General features: G+C 37.7%; 1 protein-coding gene and 1 long non-coding RNA gene across 15 annotated transcripts in view; one reads left to right on the forward strand and one right to left on the reverse strand.

Moving 5' to 3' along the window:
• ZEB2 (zinc finger E-box binding homeobox 2) overlaps nucleotides 1-24,339 on the forward strand; it is a 131,949-nt gene that overhangs the window by 40,684 nt on the left and 66,926 nt on the right. The window lies entirely within an intron of this gene.
• Nucleotides 15,656-24,339, reverse strand: part of LOC118154763 (uncharacterized) — a 27,873-nt gene continuing 19,189 nt past the window's right edge. The window contains exon 3 of the long non-coding RNA XR_013518950.1: nucleotides 15,656-24,339. This exon is cut by the window's right edge and continues 9,789 nt beyond it. This is a non-coding gene — a long non-coding RNA (uncharacterized LOC118154763).

A 24,339-nucleotide genomic window follows, 5' to 3' on the forward strand; every position in this document is an offset into this window, starting at 1 on the left:
ACCTCCATGCAGCCATGAGGGACGCCTGTGAACTAGACAAGAAAGGCCTAGTTTCTAATTGAGCTTTACTGTTATCTCAGGTAGAAGAGAAGGGCCAGGAGAGTTCTATATCACATAGCAAAAGAATCCCGGAAAGCAATGGCAGTTTTTTGAATTGTGGTTTCTCAGATACTCACAAATTCAAATGAAATGCAAGCATTGTGAAATTCCAGGAATGGTAACACAGCCCAAGTGGTAATAGATTGTAAAAATCTATCAAAAGGAAAGTAAAAATTATTTCTAAATTATGATTTACTTTGTTTTTAAATCCCCGAAAAATACATGTATACGTTGGAAATGTTTGATTTTATTATAGCACTCCTTTGAAATAATCTTTAGTATGTTCTACTTTAGAAAACCAGATGAAGAAAAGTTACTCAAAGGTAATGATAAACATTTTGATATGTTACTGTAACAAAATTGCCTTTAGGTTCTTCAGTTGATTTTTAGCTTTTCAATCTTGTTTTCCTAAAAACATGGGCAAAGATATTGATACTTCTTAGCTTTTCACTGAAGATTTCCCAGTGACATAGTTGATAATGTATATTCATACAGGAGTATAAATATAATATCAAGGATATGAAATTGAGTATTCTAAGCTTTTGCAGTAGCAGAGAGCACAGATAATTTTGTCGAATGATTTCAAAGAAAGAATAATTTGAATTTAAAAATGTAGGTGAGAGAAAAAGAAAGAAATTTCATTGCATTGGCGTTGAATACAAATGCTGTTTTGTTTGGCAAATTACTGGGCCTAAGAAAGTAAGTGTTTTTATTCTGTTTCCTTTAGGGCTGGATTGAAATTTGGACTTCTATCTGATAAGCAAGCTCAGGAATTAACTTGGTAGCCACTACAAAACCTAAAGAAAGTTAGGCTTAGAAGAAGTGCAATTTAATCACAAGTTAAATTAAAACACACACACACACACACACACACACACACACACACACAAAACTCTTTTGTCCCTTCACCACTGTCTGAAATAATTTCCACATATAGGAGACATTTCACAGTGGGTACGAAGTGCTCAGCTTTCACTCATCAAACTTTAATCGGAACTGCATTTTAGTTTTTGAATAAAGAACACTTAAAAAATTTAGATGCAAATTATTTTGCATTATTCATGCTCTAAGTGTCCTTGTAGATTTAAACACTTCTGAGGCCACCTTGATTCAAGTAATTACCTAGGCCCTCACTGCTCCGTCATGAATAAGGTATTTTGTACAAGTAAAGTAGGCACCCAATGAGCTTTTAAAGTGGCTTTACACTGAACTTGTGTATTGCTTCTTGTGCATGAGTGAGCCGAACATGCGTCGCAATCTGTCTCAGGTGGGAAACCCTGGCTGGGCATCCATGGGTGACGGGATGAAACCCGAGCTTCTCCTTCACACACATGCTCTTCCTTTGTCTCTACCTAAGAATGCTCCTGCTTGATTCTAGTAGTTGTTTTAAAAATTAAAGAAAGCAGTAGATTCCAGGAAAAGAGACAGGGAAAGCGACAGTGATTCCGCTTAACCCTTTCATCACCAGAGTTTATTGGAAATGCCCACTTTTCAGTCTGCCTCATCTCCATCAGCAAAGGCTTCCTTGTAAGGTAATAAGTCTTTCTGATTTTACATGGTTCTGTACATCTGTCTCCCCATCTGTCAGCCTAGCCTCCTGAGCTATCAGAGCTAGGTGCTACCTCCACCACAGTATTCACATGAAATGGAACAGGCTTCAAACTCGAAAACAGCTGAAGAATACTTACAATGGAAATGAAAGTGACCAGAGAGCATAAATCTGTAAGTTTATCCACACACACAAAAAGAGGGTTTGTAAGAGTTAAATGTAATTGGCTGAAGCTTATAGCTGGCGTTTGTTACAAAGTGCCCAAGCCTTTCCTTTCCAACTCCATGGCTTTGAAGAATTATAGGAATTTTATGATGTGCTGTTGGAGTTATACTGGCAGAGATTACAGAAAAGGGGTTAAAGTTGGTTTATGGTAGAAAAAAATTATGCAGAAACCAATAAAAATAAACACACTCAAGTAGACTAAACTTGCTGGGCTTTTAGTTTTAGTTTAACAAAGGAAGTTTAGATGAAAGTAAATGTTGCAGCTTTTAGAAAATTAGTTGACACTCATACTTGATCATCTTTACTACACAGCGGTATAATTAATATTTAAACATTCTAATAATGCAGCTTGCTTTGCATGCACTTTTCAGCCTCACAACAGTATATTTTATCTGGAATTGTGCTAGCATTTTCTTGGGTAGTGCCTATTTTCATAGAGTTAAATTTAAAATAGAGTAAGGCCTTAGCTCTTATTGCCAGCTAAACATCAATAGGAGAGTGAACAGGTTTCATACATCTACCAGACAGTTTATTATTAAGAACAATATTTATTTGAGATAATAGATAATATATAAATTTTGTTTCATTGCACCATGAATGTTTTTAAATGATCAGAATAGATTAAGTTTGAAAGTTGCGTTTGGCTGTTGTCCACTCACTCTTCAAAACAGGAGAATTTTGATGATGTAAATGCAGTGTGAAATCAGCAAGTGATACATGAAATATGGAACCCCCATGCCTGCCCATTCTTTGGGGCATCTGATTAACATAGTGAGGAATGTTTATTTTCAGTACCTAAAATTGTAGAATTTTGGGAGCATCTTCTGAATTGCAAAATCTGAATACCCAGGAACTTAGTGAAACAATAAAAACATAGAGAAGCAAGCTAATTGGGAGAAGCCTGAGCTAGTTTATTTTCCTGTGAGAAGTTTCTTCCTGTTCCAGTCTCAGGGCTGTAGGTGGTAGGCAAAAGTTGTTTCAGGTGCTGCCCTCAGCTCAGTCCCTTTGAAGAGTGCAAGGTGCCCAGTGTTCTTGATCTTCTAGTTTGAATGATGAGAAAGAGCATTCTACTTTTCCACCATCACTTAAGTGTCCTTTGAAAAATTTGCATGCACATATTTACTGCTCCTTCTTTTTAAGTGAGTAGGTGTGCTGAGCTTCAAGTCTATTTTGAGACTCAGCCCATGTTAACCCCTTGAGGCCCACTCCATGATAGGTATCTCCCTGTGGGAATCCTGTCATTTAGTGAAGCATGAAGCCATAATAGATCCACAGCCATGCCACCATTGGGGCATCTCATTTTGATTAATTCCCTGAAGCCTTTGGTGCTGTGGTTTGCACAAATCAAATGGTGCAAATGAGAACTATAAAATTAGGCAGGTTAAATTTCACAAGAAAGAAAAGATAAGCAGTAGAAAAAAATAGTGTAAAATATTACTACACAGAAGCAATATGTAAACTAACTTGCACACTGAAGGAACCACCAGATCTCAAGAAGTAGATATCAAAAAACAGTTTGCACTGGCTGTTTTATTTCCTTATGTCAGAAGGAAGTCAGTTTTTACAGATCCTTGGACATGATCATCTTTGTTTCTGATATTCAGAAACGGAACCAACAGTTTGGTGTCCATTTATTTTATTGTGCTTGTTTTTGAGAAAGGGAGTTAAATAAACTCAGCTTACAAATAACTGACAGCCCCTGGACTATTTGAAACCTGCTATTGAGGTGACAGAGATAAGTTGAACCCAACTGCTGTGACATGTATGGGTTTGACAGATAGGTAAGTCCAAGAGTGGACAAATTAAAAGCATTTTTCATATGCTAATCTCCACCTGCACAGGAATAATTTTTTTAAAGGAGGCAGCCTACTGGCAGAGTAAATTCGAGAGCTATCAGTAGTACATTACTTCTAGGAATTATGACATGAAAAAGTGAATAAGTACTTCTATGAGAAAAATCTGCTGTGGAATCTTAATTCCAGATGGGTGTCCAGACAGCAATGTGCCAACAATATTGTGGAAAGAAAAATGACATATATATATATACGTATACATACATATATATATACACACAAATGGCTTATAAACTTGAATAATAATTTCTTCCATATGTAATAGGTATAAAATTATATCTAAGGAGTTATTTTTTCAGTTGCATATAGAAATCAAAATGAAAACAATAGTCTACCTTGCTCTTCAGGTGTCAGTTACATGTGAGCTGCATAGTGAGTATAAGAGATAGTCAGGGATGTCAATCAGAACCTACAGATTAACCCACAGCAGTGAAATTTGAGATGGTTTATAACAAGTAGGTAACAGTTTCAGGCCTCTGTGAGAACGCATAAACTAAAACTTCATGCTGGGACAAAACAGGGCAGGACATTTGAGGTAGACAGTGAGAAAACCATACTTTTATTATGACAAAACCTCTCCCATACTTGTTAAAATATCACTGGGTTGTTATTAAATGCTCACCATTTCTCTAGATTTTATATTATTTTACAAAAAGCTTTTGGAGTTTCCTTTAATTTTGATAAACATTCAAATTTGTGCATAATTTCTGCACTTCAGCTTTGAATGATAGAAAATTCCCCATGCTTGTTGAGTTTCCTTTCAACTAAGAAAATAATTCTTATAATAAATAAAAATGTTACATTTCTTTCTTCCAATGTTATCAAGTTAATAAACCCTTACCTTAGTTTATAAATTTAAAATTTAGTAATATATTGAAATGAGAACCAAAATACCCCAAGAGAAATCTTAAACATCAAATAATAATGATCGTAATGAATGTATGGTGATGATTATGGATGGAAATGATGATCTCATGTAAGGTCCTATCTCTTTTTAATAAAGAGTCCTCAGGCTCAAAAAATTCAGGGTTAAAGCACCTATAACCAGATTAGAATCCTCAGTTGTTACATAGTACACTTTTAAGACCCATGAATTAAGTTATAATCAATGATTACAACACTGGTATTATTTACTAATGTACCCTTCTCTTCCAGGGTAGCAGAGACCGGTTTCTGACACCTTAGAACTCTTCATGTGCAAGAGAAAACTGAAATAATGCCAACATATTTAGGCACTAGGCAAAATGATTTGCTTTGGCTTTACCTACAGGGAAACCTGGGCAATGGTCATTAGACTTTTTTCATGGATAAGTCTGATACCATGTGACCAGGTGCTAACATGGAAAAGAGTTTGCATCACTAACATTCTTTGATTGGATAGCACATTAGGAGGTAGACAAGGGGACAGCATAGGAGACCCACCTCCGGGCCAGGAGAGGAGGACAGTGCCTGGAATGTCTGCAATGTGTTACTATTTTTGTCACACACACCTATGTGTGGCCATCCATCTGGTCTGAATCAATCAGCCTCAGCCCAGGGCTCTGCTCCTCTCCCAGCTGAAATAATACCCTTCTTTCCTCAGTGCTCTCTCTTCAAGAGGGGTGCTGCTCAGGACTGCCCAGGCAAGGCCAATTAAGAAGGCTCTGTATTTGCAAACACTGACCCAGGATTAGGCATTGGAGAAAATTTTCTTTAAATTTTCTATAAATTCTGCTCTCCTAGAAACAGTACTTGAGAAAACTAGATGAATCAGTAGAGAAATACTTGACCCCAGAAAGCAAAAGAATTATGCTACATTATTTTGTATACATATATTTTATTTTCTAAAGAAAATGTCCTTGCCTTGAATTTAAACCATGAATTGTTCTGCTGTTATATCCAAAGTAGATAAAGCCAGGGTGTGAGGCATTGGCCATGACTTAGCCTTAAGTATTTTCTTCAGCCACTTCACTTTGTTCCATGCTAAGTATTCAATTTCCCTGCACCTTGGTAACAACCCTACCCCTCTGCTTCTGGATAATATTCCTGACATTCCTCATGTGCACATCCTGTTCTCTGGCAGTCCCTTATCCATGCTGCCCCATCAGATTCCTGCATACCTGACAGCCTCTTGCTTGCAATTTCAACTACTAGACTATTGACCTCTATTGCTCATGCCTGCAATCCCAGCCCTTTGGGAGGCCAAGGTGGTAGGATGGCTGGAGCCCAGGAGTTTGAGACTAGCCTGGGCAACGTAGTGGGACCCTGTCTCTACCAAAAAGAGAATCGAGGTATTCATCAGTTAAGCCAGCCACGTTTTAGGACTACATAGCACTCTTCCCACAGAAGACCTCAAAACTTAATGACATAGGCTTTGGCAACTTCAATAACATGACATAAAACTACTCATTTTCCCTATCTGCCTAGTTTTCCATCACAGTGGGAAATACCACCCTATCGTGGACCTCCCAACCAGGAACCCCATGGTTATTTTTGTCTCACTGCTGTCTTTCTCACTCCCCACATCCAGTCTGTTACCAACCGTTGCTACTTTTTCTTTGCCAATGTTTCCTGAATCCACCCCTTTCCTTTCCATTCTCATAGTTGTGGTCTTAGTCTAGCCTTTGGCCATGGCCCGCTGAGGCTTTTCAGCCTTCTTCCCCCTCTCCCTCCACATTCATATATCAAATTCCAGCTTACTTTATTTAATAACACTGACAAAATTTTTTTTTCTTTTGTCTGTGTTTTTGGTCCATTCATTCTCTTTGAGCTCCATTGAGACTGCCAGCTGTTCTCTGGACTAGCTTCTAATGCTCACTTTATACATCTCACCTCTTCATCCAGCTACCTCCTAATTGTTCCAATCTTTTTTCTTTCTTTTTGGAGGTAAGCTCATCTGGCACTTCTTTTTTTCATCATTCTCACATTGCTTCAGAAACTCTTCTCAGGTTATACATGTTCCTGATACCCACCCCTCAAGGGCAGATTCTGACACTTTCTTTCTGTAGTCCTTCCTTTCCTTCCTTCCTTTCTGATGTAGCAAAGTGTCCCTTTTGTGAGCATGTCCAGATTCAAAACTTCCAGTTCCACCACTTGCTACCTATGACATTGGGCAGTTACCCAAGAGCACTGCACCTCAGCTTCCTCGTCTGTAAAATGGACTGTTGTGAAGAGTAATGAGATCATTTATTTAGAACACTGCTGGCACACAGTAAGCACTGTTAACATGTTTGCTATTAGTATTATTACCATATCTCAAAGGACAACTCCCCAATCACACCCCACTTCAATCACCATCATGCTGTGTGCCAAGGACAACATAACTGGGTTTTTAAAAATCTGGTTCTAACAGTAGTTTGTCTTAGAAATCAGGGCAAAGTTAATTGAAGACACCTGATATCAAACCAGGTAATAATGAAGACTTTAAATGCTTTTTGAGGATAATTATAAAGAACATTATGATGAGGATGATGAGGATGATGAAGAAAACATGGCCAAATCCTTCTTTGGGTTAATACTCTGCTTATGAAGCTATGTCTCTAGGAAACATAGAGTATTCCTCCTGAAATTAGTTTTTTCCCATTACATAGAAACATGTTATGCATAAGAAAATACATTGTGCAGTATGCATGAGATTTATTTTTCAGAAAGCAGAGAAATGGTAAGAATTTTAAGTGTTCTATATACTTATTTAGATCTCACATCAGGAGATAAAACAAATGAAAACTCTGACTTGTTAATAATTTACATTTTAGTGGAAAATTCATGCAAGCTGTTAAGATACCTCTAAGACCCAACACAGAAAATGCAAATAACTTATATCCACTGTGCACAGAAGAAAATTTGTCTGAAAAGAAAACAACATCAATTTTAAAAAATCCAAGTGATTTCAAGGGAATATTGACCATATTTACAGGCCTGTAATTATTTTTATTAATTTCAGATGTCTCTTTTGAAATATTCATGTAAATGATCTCTCCACTTATCAGGTGTTTCTTACAGAAAGTCCACTGGGCTACCTCACTACCTAGGAGGTGGCTTACAAATAGGGGATTTCTTTTCAGAAACCCACACCATTACTTTTCTCTAACAGCTTATGCAAAAGTTTCGTGGGGGAGGGAAAAACCCAAGCCAAAAAAAAAAGAGAGAGAGAGAAGAGTGTGCATGACAATAACTACCTCTGTCCCTTAGGTTTTTGTTCTTTTCATGTCATGGAACTTTTTAGCTGTGCTGCCTGGGTAACTGCTCTGGAAGGTTGGAATATCTGTTGTTGAAGGAGGTTTGTGATTGAGGGCCCTCTGACACAACCTTTTGTTGCATTGAGGTGTTTGATCCTCTTTCCCTTTCTTCTAAAACCAATCCCATCCCTTTAAAAAATGGATAACCAGCACTTCTTTTACTTATTGTCAGCTTTTGGAAAGTTACTCTGGGGGTTTGTAGAAGTTTAACTAGTTAACTCTTTGCATGCTGATGTCCTGTCACTGAATATTCTTCTCCTTTCTAAGCAGGAAGGCTTTTAATCGCTTATATCAGGTAACTACTGCTGTTATGCAGGCATAGCAAGTGAAACATATTAAGGTCCAGAAATAAAGTGTTTGTGTTCAAGGTCTTGAAATGTGAGAGTGATTGAGGCTTTGCAATGAGACACATTCTTATTTTCTTTTTGTCCTAAAACCGAAACATGTGAGAGTTATGACTCTGCCATTTGAAAAAAATATGATGATATACTAATTTTTCATTGAAGAACAACAGGCTTTGGTACTAAGTAAATGCAAAGGGTTACTTCAGTTCTGGGGTATATTACTAAATGGTGACAAAGAAAGAGAGCCTTAGAATGAAAAGTGTAGGGGTCTTGTTGCAGTCTGCTGACTAAATGCTGGAATATTTTTTCCCCAAAGAAGGGACATAACCCAGGCTCTAGGAAAGAAAAGAAGCTTAAGTGGATTATTTAACAAAAAAGCAACTTATGGCTTCTAGATAGTGACCTACATTCTGCACACAATAATGATGTTTTACGGTGGTGATAGGGTTAATAACCTAACATCATTCATGTAGTGTTTTTTGAAAATTGAATTTTACTGCTACAAAGTAAATGTAACAGCCCTCTGGAGACAATATTACAGGCACTTTATTGTTTGCTAAGCTGATGTCATCTTTCTACAGACTGACTTTAAAACAAAGGCAGAACATTTATTACAAATATCACTGTGTGAAAGGAAATCTACTGAAATATTGTTTAGAAGGTGAGCTGATAAAAAAGTATTAATACTTGGCTTTGATCATCTTACACTGTAAAGTTATGACTTCAAAATGCTTCTCATGTGATCTCTATTCAAGGCAAACTTCATTCTGGCAATTTCTACCCATGTCTCCATCATTATTTGCCCTCAAGTTGAAATACTTGTTTAAACTTCATGCGTGTTTTAAATACGTTTTTACTCTCTAAGGCAATTTCTTAACAGAGTTGATGAGTTTTTGAGAGAAAGAGATTAAATAGCATCTTTCAGAGATAATATATGTATGATTTTAAAAACAAAGTATGGAGATTAAGCTGTTTAGTTTATATAATGAACTTTCAAAATCACCTGTAAGTGGTGACTGCAAAGTTTGCAATTTAAATAAGCTGTTTCAGGCACTGCCAAGCAAGCATTCTGCATCACAGGTTGCTTGCAACTCAGAGGGTTCAGTCTCTGTTATCTGATGCACGTGTAATACAGCGTGAAGTTGTTTGTGGATCACACAGGAGCTTCTTAGAGCTTCATTTCCACACTGTAACCCTTGAAAATGTATCAAATGAGCAGACGCGCTTGGCTCTTCCTTACGAGGCACAAGTAATTTGTTTGTAAATCAGTTACCTTTCAAGAAAAGTTAAATTAGGGGAACTCTTGTTTCTTTGATGTTTTCCCTCTTAGAAAGCCAAAGAGCAAATTAATGATCATTTTGAAGTAATAATGATAATGAGGAAAATATAATTTAGTGAGCTACACTATCCCAAAATAACTTTTTCAGGTACAGCATATAAATAACAGCCCAAAGGACTGAAGTAGCCTGTTGGTGTTTTTCTAAGAAATTGATTTACGGCTCTGCCTTTGTCTCTGAAGTCTGGTTAGAAGGAAAACACAGGTCAAGGAAATTGGGTTAGGGGGAAAAAGTCTGTTATGGGCTAGGTGTAGAATACTATGAATAGTGACTAATTGGGAGTCTGTAGCACTCAGATCAGTGTAAGGCTCAGTACTGGCTGATGATATTTGTATCAGTCAAAAAATGAAGCTGGATACATCTTCGTGTGCTCTTTGAAGGCACTGTGTTAGTTGGTGAATTGGCCGTGCCCAGGAGAAAGCTACCAGTAGTACTATGATTGTGATTAAACCAGGAGCTGAACTGCAATGTTTTAAAATTTTATTTTGCTAACAAGCATACTTCTGTATAGAAAAATCATTTTTAAAAAAACAACTGTTTGTAACATTTTACTGTAAATCTGTCTTTGATTTTTTTGGGAAGCTATTTTATATTCACTCAATTCATTATTATATTTGACAAATATTAGCTACTTACCATGTGCCAGCACCAAAAGTTCAAGGTGAGTTCTCACAGAGCCTTACAGATTAGTGTCAGAAAGAACTCTTTTGCAAGGGTCAGAATATGACATATTGTGAGTATTCAAGAAACGTTTGTTGAGTGACTGATAGAATGAATTGAGGAATGATCAAGGTGAGTTCTTGATTTGTTATATGGACAAGGAGGAACTGAGAGTTTCTCTGCTTGAACAGGTCAGTAAAACTATAAGAAAGGACATGCTTAAGCCGGACTTAAAAAAAACACCTGAGTGGCATGTAGCATGTGAATATGAACAGAAATGGGCCACTAGTAGTAGAAACAGCATCCCAGAATATGGTCTGAGTTTTAGCAGCACAGCCCATTTCTGATTCCTGCACTCCTCAAAGCCACTTTAAGAATTTGGTCTTTGCCCTTCTCTCCCCAACCTGTTGTACTGTAATACACACATGCATTTGTGTGCGTTTACACACACACACACACACACACACACACACACACACACGTACGTGCTCACTCCGTCATTGAAATTCAAGTGTCCACCTCCTCAAGAATCAAAGCATCTCCTAAAAGAAAAGAAATGGCATGCCCATTCCTCCCTTTTGTCCATAAAACTCACATTTGAGTGGTCTACAATGATTCCTCATTTTTTGGACAAAACATTGTTCTTAAGCATCAGACACAAAAGAAAAAAAGGAAAGAGGAGCAGGTAATATTTAAACCACCCATTATTCTTATAATGAAAGGATTTTTCAAATATCAAGATGAACTTGTTTTATTAAATTATTAAAGTTACTTTTGTCTCCAACTTAGCAACAAGTCATAAATGGGACACTCAAAACAGGCCAATGTGGGACAGTTCCAACTGTATGAGGCCTTGTGTCATTACCTCCATAAATGGAATCGAGCTTCCCTTCTTCTGCAGCTATCCATTTCCCTGCCTTTGATTCCCCACTCTGCGTTCTCTCCGGCAGGCCTTTCCTCTCTCCTCTATCTAGCCACTCTATGGGCAGATGTGCCTCCTTTTCCATTTGCCAGATCCTCCCTACCCAGATCTTCCAAACTACTCCCCTTTGAAGTCTCTATTACCAATACAATCACTTTTGTTTCCCTTCCATCCCCTCTCACCGCTCCAGTTTCCTCTCCCTAACCCCATTAGTTACATCTGCTGCCCCTACCATTCAGCCTGTGTTAAATCGTAATGCGCTTGACATAACTTCAGTTTGTCTGCTAAGTACTCAATCAGCACGCAGTGCTTCTTCTGATTTGTAGGAAAGGGGGCAAGACTGAGTAAGCTGGTTCAAAATTCTCTGAGTGATTCAGCTCTGCCCAATTAGCACAACCAAAGTGGGAAATTAACAACTAATAATAATTAAATAAATGGGTTTTAGTTGTGAATATAAATCCCACAGACTGGGTTCCTGATGCCTGGGGTAGACACTGTATGCTTCATATGGTGGTCAGATGGCTCAGAGAGTGCAGAGGTGGATGAATGAAGGGGAGTGTGTCAATAACTGTAATATTTATTAGTTGACTGGGATTCTTTCCCTGGAATTCATTAATGGATTTTTTTTTAAAGAATCTGCAAACCACCAGAAATTGCATGTAACATTTAGTATATTGATGCATTTTTCCTGGGTAGTGGGTCCATACGTTTAAGCAGATTCTTAAAAGGCTCTATATCTCCCCCCTATCCCACCTCACCAAAAAAAGGTTAAGAATCACTGCTCTAAGTGAAGACACCTATTTGGTCTATGTTTCCCTGTGGTCGGCTTTTTCCCCCCCGGCCCATTTTAACATTCCACGTGATTTGAGCAGTTCAGAGAGTAGAAACATAGGGTTTTAAAGGCAAAATTTACCTTCTTTAAGAGGAAAAATACTTAAACCACCTACCAGGTTATACAATTCGCATTTAAAAAATTATTTTAGTTTTACCACAATTCAAAGACAGGCCTTTTTTTTTTTAATTTAACAATGGGCATAATCACACATCTGAACATAAGAATTAGTTTTATGCAGTACCATAGAAAACCAAAATCTTGAGGAACACTTTCAAAACAACCAGAGAAAAATAAACCATTCCTTATGTCAGTCTTGTTAGGGAGGGATTAAGAAACTGGCAATTATTTTGGCGACCTTAATTGTTGCGCGGCAGGAAAATATGTAATTAGAGCACGTTCCCAGGCCTGCACACCTGCAGCACATCCTACAGCATAATGTCAGCTTTCAGTGCCCGTCGGTGCCAGGTTCTAGCACAACCAGTCACAGTGATGCTCTGAGAACATTTCGGACTCATGTACTGTGGCTTCTGTGTATGAAAGAAGCAGGCATTTACACTACCACACAATGGAGTGCATTGCTGCAACACTGGTTTCATTATTTTCTGACGCCTACCTTCAGCACTGCCCTGGTTTACTCCGTTTGAGGTTTTATTGTTACGGTATAATAGTCCTGTACATTTTTGAAATTCCCTTATTATTCAGCTTATTAATACAGTACTGACTTGATTATCAGGCTGCAGTTGCGCAGCGGAAGATTCAGCGCATTAGCTAAGTCAGAAGCTGAGTAAATTCTTGGTATAATGAGAACAATCATTTGACATTTTTTTATGTAGAAAGATGGGCCATGGTAGTTCTCTATATAGTTGCATTTTGGAATTCACTCTATATTCCCTATATGTTGTTGAGTATTCGTTTTTCATATAAAGAAAGCTTAAAATGTGTTCTCACTAATTTGAAAGTGTTTCAGGGTATGGGAGGACTCCATCATGATTCTCATTAGCTTTTTTCTTCTTTTTCTTTTATTGGCTTTCTCAACAAAAAGAAACTCTGATGTTAGAAAAAGTAGTGAAAATGAAGAAACGATATGCATGAAGCCTGTTTTTCAGATAATTCCATCATCTGGCATAGTGATAGTTAACAGACTTTCCCCCCCTAAGGGAGATACACTGTATTTTGCTATCTGACATGTTGTCATATATAAAGAAATCAATTGGTAATTAAATGATGCACCTTGTGAAGATGACAAAAGGCATTTGGTTGCGAAAAGAGAACTGGGTTTTGAGGGGTTTGTAATGAAGGCCTAATGACTATTCATAAGAGATTTTCAGTCCGTTGATCCACTTGACTGGAAAGTTCTGCCCTGGAGAGTTAGTGCTGTCAGTTTCTCTCACCTCAGAAAGCTGCCGCAATCGACGGTGTAGAGGATGAGCGAGAAATTATCTAGTAGTTGCTCTAGGCCTGTCTTAGGTCACGTGCAGAAGGCACATCTGGCTTCCTGTAGGTACAACCTCAGGATATAAACTTTGACTAATTTTTAAACTATAAATATGTACGAGTGACACTGAATAAGTTACCTTTTATTCATATTTCCTTTATTTTAGAACGCATGCAAGTGGTGCGGGAAGCTGCCATTTTGGCCTTATTTTTCTTCCAATTTTAACTGCTACACATTTGCTTGTTAAGCTAAGAGTGACTGTTTATGAAAGTTGTCAGGGACCAAATGATAACAGTCTCCTTATGTGAAGTCCGACAACTGTACCTTTGCAGAGAATATGCCAAAGTTGCCCTGCAGGAAGGTCAGCTGAGACAAATACAGAGTATATGATTGTGTACGCCTCCTGGTGGGTGTTTATTGCCCTATTTGGCAAAAGGCAGTAAGATATCAAAATGTGCATACATAGGACTGGATGCAAGGCTGCTACCACATCAAGACGATCTCTAGAACTGCAGGACATTGTCCCTCTAGTGTCTCCATCAACACAATCACAAAAACTACGATGAAAATTCATGCATTCAAAACAGAGCAGTTACTGTCCACTGTGGGCCAGACATCGTCCTAGTTTCAGTCCTCATAGTTTATTGAGAAACAGACAAACAAGAAAACAGTTACATTACAACATGGAAAGAGTTATGGTTGAGTTGCATAATAACCCAGAGTCTTAGCATCCGGGAAAAGGTTTTCTGAGAACCGTTGGGGTCCATAAGTGAGGTAAAGATTTCTTACACGAGTTACTGTTTCCATTGTCAGAGCCAAATGAGCTAGTGAAAAGGTGAGTTGGATAAGTGAGTGCCTCTTTTGTATGTGGAATCTCAACAGAACAGTAGTGGCCAGCGGTTTCTGTACATATTTACTTTTGGAAAGTGCTTCTCCATGTTATCTTATCAAGAAGCTCACCTAATCAAAGGTAAACACATTTCTCGCCTCATTAAGGCTTGTTTTATGGCCACTTCGATGTCGTGTTTGAGGTGGAACTATCTGTCACGGTCCTTGTCTAGAATGTATGTAAAAGAAATTTCATGGAAACTGGGGAGGTTTTAATCTCTCAATATCAAAATAATTTAATGCATAACATATATCTGAGAAGATGTCACTGATGATTTCTACTTGTGTATTGTGTTTACTGAGTTTTGCTGACACATTTGCTAGAGCTGTCAAGGTGGACCAAATGAATGGACAGATGCCAAAAAAACAATTATGCTTATTAATGTACATTGATTGCTTGTTTAGGTTATAAAATAAATTAAAAAATACATTAGTATTTAAACCCTTTTATAGCTGAGCTAATGATTGCTTGTAACATAGTGTCTAGTAAAGAATATTCTATAATACCTGTAAAGCCCAGCTATGTTATCTAATTAGTAGACTTTAAGTGGCTATAATTATGGAATTGAATAGTTGCCTTTCTAAATAATCAAATGGTAGATTTAAATATATAAAGATGTTGACTTGATTATTTAATATTTGTAGCAAAGACAAACCACCTAAATAGAGAGATTAATTCCACATCAGTGCAACATTAAAAGGGAGAGAGGATGCCAAGAATCCCATTAATTTGGGATATAAGTGTCTGAAATTTCCTCAAAACATTTACACCAAGGAATACCAACAAGACAATATCAAGCAGCTTTCCCTAAGGATAGAGAGGTAAGGCAAACATGATTTTAAACTGCACAATATCACACAATAAAACTAAGGACAGTGTGTTCCACCAGATCAGCAATTTATTGAGCTACAAGTTTCTAGACTAAGTAAGCGTTTTGTATATATATGAGCTCCCTGACCTCTTTTCCCAGGTTCCCTGAGCCTCAGTATCCACTCTTTCCTTTACCACGAATCCATGTTTTCTCTTCCTTCCTTCCTTCCTTCTTTCTTTTGAGACAGGGTCTCACTCTGGCACCCAGGCTGGAGTACAATGGCATGATTATGATCCACTGAAACCTTGATCTACTGGGCTCAAGCCATCCTCCTGCATTAGCGTCCCAAGCAGCTTGGACCACATGCGTGCACCACCATGCCCAGCTAATTATTTTTATTTTTTGTAGAGACAGGGTTTTACTATGTCACCCAAACTGGTCTTAAATTCCTGAGCTCAAGTGATCCTCACACCTCAGCCTCCCAAAGTGCTGGGATTACAAGTGTGAGCCACCGCACCCAGCCCATGTTTTCAGTAACAATGGTGCTACTTGAAACCATGGCATGTCACATGTATATTATTTTATTTCACCAGGTGTTTAAGTGAGATAACCCTGGTGCCAAGAAAGCTGCAGTATTTGCTTAGTTAAATGGCCAATGTGGCAGAGAAGAGGTAACCTCTTTTTTTTTTCTCTTATGATTTACTTTGGCTATTACTTTTGAAACATACATGTTATATTCCCCAATTATATCTCATTACATCCTTCACAGGCTGTCCAAGAATTTCCATACTTCTAACAAAAACTTTGGTTGACTGGGTTTATATAGTTTTTCCATTCCTTGCCCTATTTCTTTCAAGGCCTTTGAGTCAGAAGCATTCAGTGCCATGTATGATAGCCACCATCCACTTTGCCCTTTTAACTTTTGGGAGTTACTTCTGACCATAGTACAACTGCTCAGAAGGGCTTTTTCACAAATTGTTTACCATGGCAGTTGCTACCCTATTGGGCATTGCATTCAGAACACATAAGCAGAGAGTAATGGTGTCAGTCTAACAAATAATGTGTACAATTTTTTAAAATGCTGAATTTACCAAGTCCCCATATTATGTTTTCACACTGCTCTTTTAGAAACTGTGCTAATACAATACTCCTATAAACCGATCTTGGTCCTGGCAGGCCCTATTGGAACTAATGGGGCCTGACAGTTCTTCAGTTAAAAATTATACATGAGGGTCACTTTCCCTTAAATTATCTATTGTATGCCAGCTGTTCACAACTGCACTGCTTCACTTTCTTTGCAGTGCTAGAAATGTCTAATTTTCTCATAATATCCATAGCAACTATTCTCATGGAGGGCATTGAAGTTAGTAAGACTTCAAACACACCTTCACGGAAATCATGCTAGAGTTGCATTTTCCATTTTCTTTAATTTTATTTTTTTGGTTGTGAAAAATGTTTAGATGGCTCATTTTGCCGGTTTCATGCCATAGCACTTGAGTTATATCATAATTTCTCATTTGCTGCACAACTTTATTCTATTTTTATGCTCCTAAATGACGCAGCTCTAAGTACCAGTGAGTGGCACTTCCGTGCTGAGAGTGCTATCAAAGGCAACCTCAGACAGATAAAACTCCTGGGTTTTTTGTTTTCTTTTTTTTTTTTTTTTTTTGCTGGGGAGGGGAGAAGCAGAGTCATCACCAAGGGCCTTCTTTTGTTTTTCGGGCATATTAAAACTATATAACCAACAGAACCATTTAAAAGGAAGAAAAACATCACTCAAGTTCCATGTCTGAATGAGGGCTCTCTTCTCAAATGCTCCTCATTACTCCAGAGCAGTTATCTTTGGATTATAATTAAAATGAAGCGCTTTTTTTTCTTTTATGCTTCTTTTTTCCCAGAATGCCTCAAGTGAAGCATGCCTCCCAAAGTTATTACACCTCTTTACCAAGAAGTGCTGGGATTTTAATAAGCCTGTCCCCACTCCTTACCCTGTACAGAGGAACGGATGGCAAAGAGTGCATGTGGTACAAAGGTTACAGATTCGGTGATATTTTCTGCTTTTATTGGTAAAAATGGGGAGGTGGGTGGAGGATTTCCTTTAATTATGAAGTAAGTGTGATGCTAGTAGTTATTTCTGTAACCTGGTGAAAATGCTGCATATTTCAGGCCTAATTTTTAGCATATGTTACCATGTGTGTAATAAAATGGTGATCTGTGCTCTCTGAATCTTTTGGCTGTTAAGGAGCACTCCGATTATAACTAGTTGCTGTAGAAACCTGGTCATCCAGATGCTTATCAAGAATGCATTATTATTTTTTAAACCTTGGTGGAGAAGCCACAGACTGCCACACTTGGGCAAGGTCACATATCAGTAGAAGCGACAAGTCTTTCCCCTTTCCATTGTGTGATCGTCCGGGGACTGGGGGCATTAATATGCAACGGTTCTGTTTTTCTTTCAGAAGGACTTGTAAACTCTTTAAACAGAGGCACACAGTTGCAATTGTTGCGGTACTGAGTGGGTGTATAGAAGCTAGGGCTGCAGCCTTGTCCAGTTGCAGATAGAATAAAACTGACAATGATGCAATGGGCCTGGCATGTAGACAACTCTGTGGGATGGATGAATGGTGCGTCTCTCGCTGTCCCTCCGGTGGTGGTAGGCCCTGTAATAGCTAGCGTAGGAAGGGTGGTGAAAATTGATATGCACTATTACTACATGTATAAAATTTAACACTGGGGCCATTGCACAGGTGGGGGGTTCCTGTTTATTGATTTTTATGACTTTGTTAGAACATGCACTTAATGCTTTTATACTCCAGGAGCTCTGGGAGGGCTCACCTTAGGTAATAAACCTTTCCGTACTTTGCAATCGCTCACAATTTACATGGGGACTCGCATTATCCAGTACAAAGCCCAGCATCCCCCTTCTATTTGGTTTAAGGAGTGTGACACAAAAAAAAAAAAAAGCAAAGAAAATAACTATAGCACTTACTTTGAATTTTTAAAAAACCTGTCCACTCCTGCTAGGAAAATGGCCCCTAATTCTAATTACTCATATTTTCAAGAAAAATTAGTCACACAAACTTATGTTATGTGTTGTCTCAGAGGTTGAAAGCAAATCAGGTTTCCAATAAGACAGTACATCAAACAAAGTAGCATGTTCTTGATGCCGATGACTTTTTTTTAGAATTATGGTTGGACATTTTTGGCAGACAGATTGTCTTTTGCTCTATCAAAATGACAGTTTCTTTTGTAACTGCAACATTCATAATTAGAAGGAGAGAAGCAATCTGCCCAATTTAATATACTAAAAGAAGTTTAGAGTCTCTGCTAGTAATTTCATTATTTTTAAATTTGAATTAATTGACTTAAAATAATACAGTTAAGAAGTATAACCAGCAGGATTATGGAGAAAGGTTTCTTTTTTCTTAAAAAACAGTGCTCTCAGTATTATACTTAAGACGAGATTGAAATTTTCTTTTTACGCCAGGTGCCCCATTCTAAGATTCAGAGCAGGAATGTGAATATTCGTCCTTGCAGTGGAGCTGAGAGAAGTTGTAGGGCAAATCCTGGGAACAAGGTCACTTTAAACAAAAAGTTCTCCAAGTTTCCCATGCTTCTGAGGCTAGCTGGGCTTAATTAAAGTCAATGGATGACCAAAAAAAATAAATAAATAAATGAAAAGAGAGAGAAAGAAAAGAAAATGAAAGAACAACCACCCACCCCACATTAGTCTCTTTCTAGGCTTAGTTGACATCGCATACCTTAGCTGTTGATGTTCCAGCTCTTTACATAGAGCAAGAATAATATTTCTTAAATTCCTTAACAAAACCGATGTGTCCATGCTTTAATCAGTCTTCCCCATTCCACATCTCTAACCTTCATCACTTAGGTGGCACTCACCCATACCGCCACAACAAAAACAAAGCCAGAATTACATTCAGAATGAAATCATCATACATAGCAACCTTGCTCAGGATGTGACCTTTGGGTTTGAGCAACTCTGTTTTATGCAGCCCTGGCCAACCTTAACCTTTCCTGTTGGCTCAGAGGGTACTCTTTCTTCATGTTTTCTTCGGGATCTCTTCTTACAGGACCCAGTATGTTGCATGCCTATGATACGCAAGGCCAAAAGTTTCGGAGTGTTAAAATCTACGAGGCTGTTTTCCTCTATGAGAGAATGAAGCCTGCACTCATTTTAAAGAATACATACGTAGCAAGATCTCTTTTTACCCTTCCTGTATAATTTTGGTCATGCTCAACTGCAAAGGAAACCAGTTCTTTTTCGCTGTTACCTTATTTTGTACCTTAGCTGATTGTCATCTTTACATGAGCGTCAGATATGAATGTGACAAAGATTTTTTAAAAATAATAACAACCAGTGCTTTACGAGTTGTTAAGTGTTTTTCTCTCCCACAAGAAATTACAACACAAAGTGCCCTATATATTTTTTTGGTATGTTGATAAGACAGCAGGAAATTTTTTAACCCTCCAAACTTTCTGATTATACGCTGTGTTCTAAATTTACACAGGCAATGTTCCCAGTCCCACACTCCTTTACAAGTATATCATTCCAGACCTGCAAGTGAGAAGGTAAATTTCCCCATGGCAGTTCTGAAATCTGACTTCAGGCTAAGAGGTCATGGACTCAGAGGGCTGATTGTACTAGACACCTACATTTCAAAATATCTTCTAGTATTTTACTAGTTCCTTCTGTCCTTTTTGCAGTCCTGTGTTCTACAGAAGTGACATTGTGTTTCCTTTTTATTTATCTTACTGTTAGTTGTATATCAAAACATATACACATTTATATAACCCAAGGAGCCAGGGATTAAAGCACAATATTTCTTAACACAGCTTCCTCTAAGATCTCCAATAGCTACCTAATGCTTAAAGCTTGGGCTGACATGAGTTATAAGGTTATATTAGCTTTATAGATATTTGTTTGTGTATATGCTCTGTTTATATGTGTAATACATATATGTGTGGCTTATGGCTATGTTGACATGTTATTTTCTATGTGTTCATTTTTTATAAATAGCAGGCAAGCAGACGTTTCACCTCACACCTCACTCTTGTCTCTCTCATTCAAAAAATACTGCAAGATTTCCATTCTAAATTAAATACATCCGAGGTTACGTCTTTTATCAATTCTTTATTCTTGGTATCTCAAAATTCTGGTCTTCTTCCTTTGTCTCAAAAAGGGAAACTGCTGAAAGCATTTCCACCTGGATGTTTAAATTATTTAAGTTGCAGGAACCAGACCTTTTCCCTCCTGAGTAGTTGTGGGTTTTAAAGGCTAAAATTGCTTCATCATGCCAAAGTGAAAGTATGCATAAATTATTTAGTTAAACCTGAGAAAATACAGACTTTTCCCAGTGATCTTTCAAGGGCTGCCTACTTAAATTTCAGAAGAATGGGCAAGATTATTTTTTTCTCCTGGAAAATTGAAGCATCTGCTGTGTCTTCTATCAGTTAAAATGTGAACAAAATTACAAAATGATAATTTTTTGAAGACCAAGCTTCATAATATCCAATATATTTGTATCATTCCAAGGTGAATATTGTGGTAATCAATCAATACCAGGAAGAATCCTCCAGCTGGTGAGAATTACAAACCCTCTCTCAATGTATTCTTATGAAAATCAGGCAACTTGTTATAGGTCTTTCCCTGATGCCAAGCTAAAGACTGGGGAGCATTTCTGATTAAATTTCTAGTCATCCAGAGTTTGTACTTCAGTTACAAAAGTAGAAAGTAAGGTAATTTTTAGATGTTATAAAAACTTTATTGACATTTTTAATTTGTTTTTTTCTTTACCTTTATATCAGTAAATAACATACCAGAAAAGTGTGAAGTCGTGTGGTGGTGGTGGTGATTGGGGTGTGTGTGTGTGTGTGTGTGTGTGTGTATAAAACATAGATAGTAAAGTAGCAATGAAAAGAGCCCAGAAATATAGGCAATAGAGGGCCAATTTCAAGTTTTTGTAGCGTAATGCACTCGGTTTCCCATGTATATTACAGAATCTACCACATTATATATCTGATCTCTAAATTGGCCTTAGTATAAATGCTCCAAGTACATTCTCATGACTAAGAAAAGAATGATATTTTTAATTGAATACTTATCCTCAAATCCTGAAAGAAGCATGAATTGGGACAGGACAAAATGTCAACAAAAAAGTACTTATATAAGTTATTTAGTATACAGCTGTCTGTTCATTTGTAGAATCCATTTGAATTTTGTGTTCAGAGAAATTGGGAGATGAGAGTAAATATGGGGGGGAGATTGGTGTGAAAATTTGGTGAGTTTTTATTAAAAAAATAAAAATTTAAAAAACCTTCTAAGCAAAATAAAACCTGTTCAATTCACACATGATGGATGTCACTGATCCCATTAATACCCATTACACACTAGGTCCTCTTCCTTATATCCAGCTTGCTTTCTCTCCAAATTTCAGTGTAGTTGCTCTTGACTTTGCCTTTGTTCTCCTCTCCTCCTTCTCAATTATGCCAAGGCACAGTCATGTCCACTAAACCAGATGGGCAAAGATTTCATACTGACACCACCACACTCTGTTAAATTGTTAAAAATCCTATTTTGGCGTTTGTTTGCTTACTTAGATTTGTACCCCCGAGGTGATGAAAAGAGCACAGATAGAATCTAGAGACAAATAGGATCCGGAGTCAGGAATCGGATCCAGATTCTAACACAAGGTCATATGGGGAAAAGTCAGCTAAAATTTCTGGGATTCAATTTACTAATCTATAAAACCATCCTCATAATAATTGTTCCCCCCTTCAAAGGACTGTTAAGAGGAGCAAGTGGGAAAATGTCTATTAACAGACTCTGCTGTCAGTAGATTAATGCATAAATCCAGTTATTATTATATAAGCAAAATGTTCTTTTAAATGTAGAAGAAAGGGTTTTGAAGGCACACATGAGATTCTTGAAACAGAGACATTATAGAAAGTCTACAGGGATGAAAAATGCATTTTCTTCTACATGCATTTCTCTTGCCGGAGGTAAATGCAGCCCTTTGGGGGATGCTGCTCTGGCCAGGACCGTGGTAGAGAGCTCTGACTCTTGACAGTGAGAGTTGGAACAATTCAGAAAAGACAGGAGGGAAACTTCAAGGTCAGGTGACTTCTTTCTAACTGCAGCAGGTTCTCAGATCCCTAGGCTGGCCCACGATGAGAGAACAGTCAGCAAAGAGTCTGGCACAGTAAGCCTAAGTCTCAGTGTCATCTGATTGTGAAATCTGCTTGTGTGCATTCTCATACAGTACCAGAGCTTAAGCCCTGGTCACTGTACAGATGAATGTGCAAGAGCAGGATTTAAGACCAAGGGGTTGTTTTGGACTAAGGAAGAAAAATTCATTAGAGTTACTTCAAGGAAATCTATTGAATAATCTCACCAAATACATTAATGCCATCAATTATTGTGTTTCACGTATTTTTTTTTACACCAGATACACAGTATATTGAAGAATTTGTGAAAGTCCCCTATGTGAGTCAGTATTACCCGTGATAGGAGTAATCAGGACTGGCCCAAGAAAGAAAGCAATGAGAATTTATAAATTTGTCCAATTCTCACCACAGTTGCTTGAAGAAAATTGAAATGAAAGAAGCCAAAAAGGGATTTATGAATATTTTTTAAAGCTTAAAAAGCCCACATACTTATCATTGAATTGTCTGCTTATGATAGGAGCTGGAAGAGTCCCTTATATCCACTCAACTGTGCTTACATTTTAAATGGTTGTTTTCCTTTCTCTTACACTACTGCAAGAGAAAGGAAATGCCTAGGCAAATAAACTCTGTTAAAATAACTTTACGGTTGTGACACAGTTTGACAAAAGCAAAGGAAATTCAGAGTCACTGCTCACACTCTATCCTCAGCTGATTCCAACTGTGGAAAATGAAGTGCTTAAAAAAAAACAATGGAACAAACTTGGGATGGATTCAGTCTTGGTCTTCGAGGCAGGCTTCTTAAATGTTGAATATCTGAGTTCTTATAAGAGTTGCAATGTACGTATTCACCATAAATCTGGTCAGAGTTAAAGAAGAGTATTTGGTTAAGTAGTGCTTGCAAAATATGTTGTCATATTTTTTTAAGATTATGTGATTCTAAGTCAAAGCTGTAACTTCTTGGGGGTCAATAACTTACCTGGAGATATACTCTAAGTAGTAATAATGGCTTCTTGGGATTAGGCAAGATATTAAACTTACCTATTTTCAATGATCCTGTAAGTACTATTGCAGGAGGGATGTGGGGGAGGGAGAGAGAGAGGAGAGAAACATTTTGACCAAAATTCCACATTCACTATTGCTATGCAAATCATAAACCTAACAGAGAGGTGATATATCATTTTTATTAAACTTATGCTGCACAAATAGTGTTTACATAGAAGAGTATAAAGTTAATTCCCTCCCGGGAAGCATTTCTAAAAAATATAAATTGTATTTTCAGAGTTAATCAATTTGTTTTTTCTCTTTTGGCATTTTAATTGAAGCTTCCAAACCGTATGCTTCCTCAAAGTATCAGAAGGCAAATATCAGTCGTGCAGTTTTAAAATCAACTCTTAATTTTCTTTCAATGAAGTAGCAGATAGTCAGCCTGTAAATTTTACCTATATTACTATGGAGCTGCAGCGCTATAAATTCAAAACAGTGTGCAGGTTGGTGGAAATTGAGGTCCAGGCAGCAAGGCATGTCCATAAACTTTTCTCAGGTTATTGGAACAGAACGAATCAAAAGCGGTTCCTGGTTGTATGATATTCTCTTTTGATAGAGCAGGCTGCTTGTTGTTAGCAATCCAAGTGCAGAGGTTAGTCAGAGCAGAATGTAATTTCTAGCAATCTGACAGACCTGCGGATTGAAGCGGCAGGTTTTCCCTTCCGATTTCAGGGAATTGCTTCTTACTGTGACAAATGATTAGCTGTTATCTCTGACTGAATTTGATTTCTACAAGCAGCTGAGTCAGGTAACTTTGCAGCGTTTGAGGGGGTTTTTTACAGGAAATGAAATCGGCTCCCTAGTCATATGTGGACCAAATGAAATCTTCTCTGTCAGGGCAAAATTGTGCTTTTGGTTAATTGAAGGCAGATTTAGCATAGACAGTGTGTGTGGTGATGTGTGTGCCGGGAGTGTGTGTGATGCTCTGATGTAG

This window comes from Callithrix jacchus, chromosome 6 (genome assembly GCF_049354715.1).
Source record: "Callithrix jacchus isolate 240 chromosome 6, calJac240_pri, whole genome shotgun sequence".
Taxonomy (NCBI): Eukaryota; Metazoa; Chordata; class Mammalia; order Primates; family Cebidae; genus Callithrix; species Callithrix jacchus.